This window comes from Castor canadensis, chromosome 3 (genome assembly GCF_047511655.1).
Source record: "Castor canadensis chromosome 3, mCasCan1.hap1v2, whole genome shotgun sequence".
NCBI lineage: Eukaryota > Metazoa > Chordata > Mammalia > Rodentia > Castoridae > Castor > Castor canadensis.
In genome coordinates, this window is record NC_133388.1 from 142,311,468 (window position 1) to 142,321,764 (window position 10,297).

Genomic DNA, 10,297 nt, shown 5'->3' on the forward strand with positions numbered 1-10,297 from the left:
TCACAATCCCCTGACTTCCCCTGACCATAGGAGTGAAAATATGCAAAGTTTGACCATGAAGTCATCTCTCTGTGGATTTCCACATGGACTTTGGAAGGAAAGCTCCTGTTTTGAGTTGCTAAGAAAACAGGATAAGTGTCTGAAACTGCTAGTTAGTTCACCTTGCCTACTGTATGCCACATACAAATGCTGAGAAAGTCCGAACTCCAGTAACATAACTTGACTCTGATTAACCAAATCTAAGCTTGGATCCACCACTCTCCCAGACCCAAGTTGTAAGAGCAATAAATTTCTATTTCATTAAGCCATCTTAAGTTTCTATGAAAGGGTCCTAGAAGGAAATAGAACTCACTCCAAAATCAAAAAGCAAAGTCGTTTATGAAAGGGATAGGTTCTTGGGGGCTATGAACTGTGTGAGAACCAGAACCATAAACAGAGGCTATTCTCACAGGAATGGGCTCCTGGAGGGGGATGCAAGATGAGCTTCTCATGAGTACTAAAGCAGAGAAGGTGCAGGGAAGAAAGGCACTAGCTACTCCCTCCACTGACTCCTTGATGACTATAGGCACCAAGCCCAACCAGAATCAAACTAAAAAAGGTGCCCAGGTAAACAGTCTTACTTACTTACTTACTGATGTGATCAGCATCACAGGACAGAAAAGGTCAGGGGCCATCTTGGGAGTAGAAGCATGGAGAGAAACAACAACACTACTGGCTTTCTTTGAAATCAAAAAAACCTGACTATTTCCTTAGAAACATGCCTAAAGAAAAACAGCAAGTAAATGCTGAAGGCAGGATTCAGTCCAGATCTGTTACACACTGAAGTCAGTGCTTGTTCCACTGTTTGTAATGTTCAGTGCTCCAATCTGTCTCTGTATTTGACTGGTTTCCATTCTGAAGATCTCAGTGACACAGTGTTTATGCCTCAAGCTCTGAATAACTCACGAAGAATTCCTTGATCTATACAATTCAATACTTACTGGCCTTTGTGATGTTCTAGTGTTGTGGCTTCATCTTTGAAATTGACATCATGCAACTAATGTCACAGGCAGACAGTCCCCTGATTCACAGAGGTTGTGATATTAAACCACCTCAGCTGGACACTCTTCTCTTTATACATCAACTAAGCAACACTTATATCATTCAATTCTACATTCATTTGTGAATGACACAAAGGACCACTAAGTCCCCAAGTAATTTGGCATTGTCTGGGGACAAAAAGAGAAATACATATGCAATAGGAACAAGAGAAAACTTTAAAGAGTATATTGAAAGTTCAAAATAACATGGAAACTAAAAACAGTGTCTTGGAAATACATTTGAGTTTAAGATTGCTAATCTAGAGCTTTAAAGTCAGGAGTATCTATTTTATATTGTGTTTTGGCAGTACTAGGGTTTGAACTCAGGGCTTTGCATTGCTAGGCAGGTGCTCTACCACTTGAACGACACCTCCAGTCCAAAGGGTGTGTATTTTTGAGCTCAGGCATCACAAGGCAGACTTACAGGTAGCATGAGGTTTTGTGTCTTCAGAGAAATGAAACTTGATCTCATTAATTCAGTTAATTCATGCAACAAATGTCCGTTGAGTACCCATTTTGTTCTAGGCAACATTCCAAGTAAATATTAGCCCTCATAGAGTTTATATTCCAGTGAGGAAATCAGGACATAAATTATATAGTATCCTGGGTGTTTATGCATGCTAAGGAGAAAATTAAAGCAGGAGAAGAATTGAGGAAATCACTGCAATTTTAAAAACAGTGATTAAGGAAGACCTCACAAAGATAGTGACATGCAGACAAAATGTAAGTGAGAGAGAGAATCATGTGAAGTTTAGCATAAAAAACATTTCAGAGACATAGCAAGTACAAATATTTGGGAGTGGGCAAACAGACCTTCAGGCGAAATTTAGAACTATCTCATGATTCAAAACAAGTTTATTCCCCAAATCATAAATAACTGTAAACAAATACACACAAAAAATTCTATATGTAACTTACTCCTTGGGCCAGGCAATTTTAAGACAACTACATGCACATACACACATGCATTCACACACACACACACAAATACTCCTCTGTAAATCAGAGAAATACATTTGCATTTCATCCAATAGACAATGAAAAACTCTATACATAGCAAATGGTGAAAATCCAAATAAAGGAAGGTCAAAGAAGAATACAAGACATGTCTTCAGACCTCATTATTGTGACATTATTATGCAATTCAAAGTAGTATTAACTAAGATGCATCCTCTGAGGCTTTGTGAGACTTCATTCAAACCTTGTGCAGAAATTCTTATAGAAATTCTGCTTCCAGAAACATATACCAAGCTTACAGAGCAACAATAATACAGAACACCGAAACATGTTGACTAACAGGTGTTTTTTAATCTTTAAAGCACAGTTGCCCCAGAAGTCAACAAAAACAGTTTGAGACTATAAACACAGTATCAGCTCTACTGGGGTAAGCTAGCCTTCAACATAGCATTGGCCCTGAGAACATCTGATCATTCTTGCTCTCCTAGAAGCCTAAATTTTAACAGCAATGTGAGGACAAGAGACAGCAGTAACATCTTGGGGGCAGATGTGAGACCTCACATACAGTTAAGAGTGATGAAAGTTGACATGTCAGTGAGTGAACCAGAAATAACTCACTCCACAGAGATTTGTCTATCCTAGCCTTGATTGTAGGTATCACAGCAAAGCAAGAAAAGGAAAATAACTCTTCTGAAAAGCCTTAACGGTAATAGTGCAATCACATTCCATGTGGGGCCTAGAAAAACCAAACCTAAAAATTACTGAGAAGTGACCTTAGAATTGTGATGCTTCTTTAACACCTATAAGAAACAGAAACTTCATCTGGAGGAGGAATCTATCTTCAATGCAAGTCATAAAGAATTCCACTTTATAAAATTCAAAGGAGTACAGTCATGTAATCAAAACTCAGCAGTCACGTACACACATGTACACACATGCACACGTGTACACACATTACACACACACATAAAACCACTGCGAATAAGAACCTGGAAGGATACTAAACCACAAAATCAGACCTGTAAAGACTACAGCTTTGGGCCATTTAGATACAGAATATAATATAAATATGTTTAATACAGTTTCAGAAATTAAAAGGGAGATTAAAGGTATAAGGAAGAGCCTACTAAAATTGATCAAGCAAGTTGAAAAGAGCCATCTAGAGCACAAAAAAATAAAAGCATGATGATAGAGACTAAAAGTCTAACAAACCAGTGAAGCAGTAGTTTAGAAGCTAGTGGTAGAATTTCTGAACTAGAAAGTATTTGGGGAAAACAGGCAAGAGTAGCAACACTTATCTCTGACAAAGTAGACTTCAAACCTACATTGATCAAACGAGATAAAAAAGGACATTCCATACTAATAAAAGGGGAAATAGACCGAAAGGAAATAATAATCATCAACCTGTATGCACCCAATGTCAACACACCCAATTTCATCAAACATACCCTGAAAGACCTAAAAGCATATATTAACGCCAACACAGTGGCTGTGGGAGACTTTAACACCCCATTATCATCAATAGACAGGTCATCCAAACAAAAAATCAATAAAGAAATCCAAGATCTAAAATATACAATAGATCAAATGGACCTACTTGATGTCTACAGAACATTTCATCCAACTTCTACACAATATACATTCTTCTCAGCAGCCCATGGAACCTTCTCCAAAATAGATCATATCCTAGGGCACAACGCAAGCCTCAGCAAATATAAGAAAATAGAAATTATACCGTGCATACTATCTGATCACAATGCAGTAAAAGTAGAACTCAACAACAAAAGTAAAGACAAAAAACATGCAAAGAGCTGGAAACTAAATAACTCATTACTTAATGAACAATGGATCATTGATGAAGCAAAAGAGGACTTAAAAAAGTTCATGGAAGTCAATGAAAATGAAAACACAACATCCGGAACCTATGGGACACAGCTAAGGCAGTCCTGAGAGGAAAGTTTACAGCCATGAGTGCATATATTAAAAAGATTGAAAGATCCCAAATCAATGACCTGATGATACATCTCAAACTTCTAGAAAAACAAGAACAAGCAAATCCCAAAACAAATAGAAGGAGAGAAATAATAAAAATAAGAGCTGAAATCAATGAAATAGAAACCAAAAAAACCATTCAAAGAACTAATGAAACAAAAAGTTGGTTCTTTGAAAAAATAAACAAGATCAATAGACCCCTGGCAAACCTGACTAAAATGAGGAGAGAAAAAACCCAAATTAGTAGAATCAGGAACTCAAAAGGGGAGATAACAACAAACACCATGGAAGTCCAGGAAATCATCAGAGACTACTTTGAGAACCTATATTCAAATAAATTTGAAAATCTTAAAGAAATGGACAGATTTCTAGATACATATGATCATCCAAAACTGAACCAAGAGGAAATTAATCACCTGAATAGATCTGTAACACAAAATGAAATTGAAGCAGCAATCAAGAGTCTCCCCAAAAAGAAAAGTCCAGGACCTGATGGATTCTCTGCTGAATTCTATCAGACCTTTAAAGAAGAACTGATACCAACCCTCCTTAAACTGTTCCACGAAATAGAAAGGGAGAGAAAACTGACAAACACATTTTATGAAGTCAGTATTACACTTATCCCAAAACCAGGCAAAGACACCTCCAAAAAGGAGAACTATAGGCCAATCTCCTTAATGAACATTGATGCAAAAATCCTCAACAAAATAATGGCAAACCGAATTCAACAACACATCAAAAATATTATTCACCACAACCAAGTAGGCTTCATCCCAGGGATGCAGGGGTGGTTCAACATACCAAAATCAATAAACGTAATACACCACATTAACAGAAGCAAAGACAAAAACCACTTGATCATCTCAATAGATGCAGAAAAAGCCTTTGATAAGATCCAACACCATTTCATGATAAAAGCTCTAAGAAAACTAGGAATAGAAGAAAAGTACCTCAACATTATAAAAGCTATATATGAAAAACCTACAGCCAGCATTGTACTTAATGGAGAAAAACTGAAACCATTCCCTCTAAAATCAGGAACCAGACAAGGATGCCCACCATCTCCACTCCTATTCAACATAGTACTGGAATTCCTAGCCAGAGCAATTAGGCAAGAAGAAGGGATAAAAGGAATACAAATAGGTAAAGAAACTGTCAAAATATCCCTATTTGCAGATGACATGATCCTATACCTTAAAGACCCAAAAAACTCTACTCAGAAGCTTCTAGACATCATCAATAGCTATAGCAAGGTAGCAGGATATAAAATCAACATAGAAAAATCATTAGCATTTCTATACACTAACAATGAGCAAACTGAAAAAGAATGTATGAAAACAATTCCATTTACAATAGCCTCAAAAAAATCAAATACCTAGGTGTAAACCTAACAAAAGATGTGAATGACCTCTATAAGGAAAACTATACACTTCTGAAGAAAGAGATTGAGGAAGACTATAGAAAGTGGAGAGATCTCCCATGCTCATGGATTGGTAGAGTCAACATAGTAAAAATGTCTATACTCCCACAAGAAATCTACATATTTAATGCAATTCCATCAAAGTTCCAAAGACATTCATTAAAGAGATTGAAAAATCTACTGTTAAATTTATATGGAAAACAAGAGGCCACGAATAACCAAGGCAATACTCAGTCAAAAGAACAATGCTGGAGGTATCACGATACCTGATTTCAAACTATATTACAAAGCAATAATGATAAAAACTGTATGGTACTGGCACAAAAACAGACATGAAGACCAGTGGAACAGAATAGAGGACCCAGATATGAAGCCACACAGCTATAACCAACTTGTCTTTGACAAAGGAGCTAAAAATATATGATGGAGAAATAGCAGCCTCTTCAACAAAATCTGCTGGGAAAACTGGTTAGCAGTCTGCAAAAAACTGAAACTAGATCCATGTATATCACCCTATACCAAGATTAACTCAAAATGGATCAAGGATCTTAATATCAGACCACAAACTCTAAAGTTGATACAGGAAAGAGTAGGAAATACTCTGGAGTTAGTAGGTATAGGTAAGAACTTTCTCAACGAAACCCTAGCAGCACAGCAACTAAGAGATAGCATAGATAAATGGGACCTCATAAAACTAAAAAGCTTCTGTTCATCAAAAGAAATGGTCTCTAAACTGTAGAGAACACCCACAGAGTGGGAGAAAATATTTGCCAGCTACACATCAGATAAAGGACTGATAACCAAAATGTATAGGGAACTTAAAAAACTAAATTCTCCCAAAACTAATGAACCAATAAAGAAATGGGCAAGTGAACTAAACAGAACTTTCTCAAAAGAAGAAATTCAAATGGCCAAAAAACACATGAAAAAATGCTCACCATCTCTAGCCATAAAGGAAATGCAAATTAAAACCACACTAAGATTCCACCTCACCCCTGTTAGAATAGCCATCATTAGCAACACCACCAACAACAGGTGTTGGCGAGGGTGCAGGGGGGAAAAAGGAACCCTCTTACACTGTTGGTGGGAATGTAAACTAGTACAACCACTCTGGAAAAAAATTTGGAGGCTACTTAAAAAGCTAGACATTGATCTACCATTTGATCCAGCAATACCAGTCTTGGGGATATACCCAAAAGACTGTGACACAGGTTACTCCAGAGGCACCTGCACACCCATGTTTATTGCAGCACTATTCACAATAGCCAAGTTATGGAAACAGCCAAGATGCCCCAGCACTGACGAATGGATTAAGAAAATGTGGTATCTATACACAGTGGAATTTTATGCAGCCATGAAGAAGCACGAAATGTTATCATTCGCCATTAAATGGATGGAATTAGAGAACATCATTCTGAGTGAGGTTAGCCTGGCCCAAAAGACCAAAAATCGTATGTTCTCCCTCATATGCGGACATTAGATCAAGGGCAAACACAACAAGGGGATTGGACTTTGAGCACATGATAAAAGCTCACACAAGGGAGGGGTGAGGATAGGTAAGACACCTAAAAAACTAGCTAGCATTTGTTGCCCTTAACGCAGAGAAACTAAAGCAGATACCTTAAAAGCAACAGAGGCCAATAGGAAAAGGGGACCAGGAATTAGAGAAAAGGTTAGATCAAAAAGAATTAACCTAGAAGGTAACACACACACACAGGAAATTAATGTGAGTCAATGCCCTGCATAGCTATCCTTATCTCAACCAGCAAAAACCCTTGTTCCTTCCTATTATTGCTTATACTCTCTCTACAACAAAATTAGAAATAAAGGCAAAACAGTTTCTGTTGGGTATTGAGGGGGTGGGGGAAGAGGGAGGGGGCAGAGTGGGTGGTAAGGGAGAGGGTGGGGGCAGGGGGGAGAAATGACCCAAGCCTTGGATGCACATATGAATAATAAAAATAAAAAAGAATTGCTATAATACATATAAAAAAAAAAGAAAGTATTTGGGGGGAATTTTCTCAGAATATAATATAGCAACAATTATACAATCTATGTAATTTTAATTACATATATGTAACTAACTATGTTACATTCTATTACATATAGATAGTACTGTAATTTACTCTCTATCTCATAACATCATTGTTGTTGTATACCTTAAATATACACTGTAAGTTTTATTTTTTCCCTGGTGCCTCTCTGAGCGTACCATGGCAGTTGGCAAGAACAAATACTTTACAAAAGGTGGCAAATATGAGCTTATTTTCTAACAAAGATTGATACAGTAGTAAAGCAAGTTAGTAACAGGGAAATAAGAAACCCTCCATGGTTGACCCTTCTCAACCAAAGGTCACTCCATGCTGAGCTTTTCCTTGTCCCCACCCAGTATCATACTTGGACATCTCCTCAGTATTGTGCTTGTTCCAAAAAAGAAAATCTCCAGATCTGACCTCTCTAGTAAGACCCTCCACTTAAGACCTTATGAATATGGGTCACATCTCATGCATACAATAAAAACCTAGGAATCAGCATAAGTGCATGAACTGAATGCCATGTTCTTTAAAGAGACCTTGTCAATCAAACCTGTCACTTACCCTGCCCCTCCTGCAAAAACCACCCAGATTTTTCCTGCTGCTTGACCTCATATTTTGTAAACTGCTCTTTAAACAAAGATCAGGGCTTCTCTGCCACCTTGTCAGAGCCCATCACTCTCTCTTGCAGTGCTTCCTCCCGCTTACACTTTCCTCTCCCTTTCAACAAAACTTTGCTGCTGTTTTGAAATCTGTGTGTCTCCATCCAGTTCTTTGGTCAGAAGGTGCAAAAAACTGAGATCCTCGGAGACCACTCTTCAGTAACAATATGAAAACATCAGCTATGTCCAAATATAAGAAATATTGGAGAAACACTAATCCCAAGGACTCAAGGAAACAAAACTGCATCTGATTGCTTCAGGGGTCATGTGTTTGAAATGAGGATTTAAAATCTGCACAATGATGGATTTGCGTTAAAAAAAAAATTCAAGCTAATTGCTGACGATATTCAGGGCAAAAACTGCCTAATTTCCACGACATGAATCCAGGTAAGATATGTCTAATGGCCAAAAAATGGCAGACCACGAATGAACCTCAGATTGATGTCAAGACTACCTGTGATTATTTCCTTCACCTGTTCTGTGTTGATTTTATTTTTAAAAATGCCACAATCCAATATACAAGACTTCCTATGCTAAGCACCTATGAGTGTGCCAAATCCAGAAGAAGATGATGCAAGTTATAATCTGAGTGGTGTAGACAAATAACTTGAAAAAAGTGGTTAATAAGTTGATTACAGACAACATTGAGAAAGATAGAGAATGCTTGCCAGACTGTTTATCCACTTCATGATATCTTCATTAGAAAAGTAAAAATGCTGAAGAAGTCCAAGTTTGAATTGAGAAAGTCATGGAGCTTGATGGTGAAGGTGGTAGCTCCAGAAAAACTATTGGGAATGAGACAGGTGCTAAAGTCAAACAAATAATAGATATGAATCACTAGCCCATTAATCTGTTTAAAAGTCAGGTTTTTAGCAGTGACAAATAAAAAAATTCAATTTGTGGAAAAAAAAAAGATTTATTTTTAAAAGGAATGACTTCCTCAGAATATAGTACTGAGATATGAAGAGATGAAAAATGTGAAAGAAGATAGAGAAGGATCAACCTATATCTAGTCAAATTTCAAGATGAGAATGATAGAAAGAACAGTGAAGAGAAAATAATAAAAGAAATAATGACTGTGAACTTTCCAAAAATGATTAATCAATTCTAAGAGCCCAAGCAATCATAAATAGTCCACCCAGACTTTTGTAATTCCAAACACCAAAGATAAGGAAAAGATATTTTAAAAAGTCACAGAGAAAAGAGAAATGTCCTACAAAGGATGAACAGCTTATAGCTCATCATCAAAAATGTAAGCTAGCAGCCAAGGGAGAAAATCTAAAACAACTTACCCAGAATTGTACAGACAACAAAACTATCTTTGAATAGTAAGGGCAAAATAAAGACATAATTATAAAAATAGAAACTGAGAAAGCATAAAGTTTTAATCCAAAAATTTGTAAATCTCTACAAAGTTCCGTAGAAAGAAAGATGATACCTGAATGAAAGTCTAAGACGTAATAGTAAACAAATGAATTGTTAAAATGTTAGATAAATTCAAACAAGAATCAACATAGAAAGCACTTTCCAATTAAAATGGAGAGAATGTTTTCGTTAAAGACAGAATTAAAATCCCAAAGAGCAATGTTTGTAAGTTGCAACGATGATGACAAGGAAAATGTGGTCTAAGATGAGAAAGATGCCATTGATTAACCTTAGACTATTCCAACTGAATGACGGAAGTCATAAATGTTATGACTTCTAGAGATGGCATGAAGACAATAGGAAACAGAGCATGCAACATCAAAGTAGTATATACGTAGGCAGGAGGGAGAAATTAGGCAAAGGAACCCAAGCAATTTAACAAAAGACAGGACCGTAAAATGATGCAGTGGGGTGGGCTTGGGGGGAAGAGTAAATGAACAAGGTGAGAGAATATGGTTGATGAACTTCATATACCTATATGAGCTAGAACAAAGAAATATTTTGCAATAGTTTTAAGGGTGAAAGACAGTAGGGTGATCTAACCAATGTACAATATAAGCCTACTTGGAATTGTCACAATGAATCCTCCCTGGGCAACAAATATTCCCTAATAAAAAAATTAATAAAAGAAGAAAGAAATGAGGTAACAGAAACACAAGAAATATGAATATAGAAACATATGAAATACAATTTTTGACATGAACCAAAGTTGTGATTACATCAACAGATTAA

The 10,297-nt window shown here is 36.7% G+C and overlaps 1 pseudogene; it reads left to right on the forward strand.

Annotated features, from left to right (window-relative positions):
* The first annotated feature begins 453 nt into the window (after window positions 1-453).
* LOC141421442 (small ribosomal subunit protein eS1 pseudogene) lies at window positions 454-8,981 on the forward strand (annotated as a pseudogene).
* The last annotated feature ends 1,316 nt before the right edge of the window (window positions 8,982-10,297 follow it).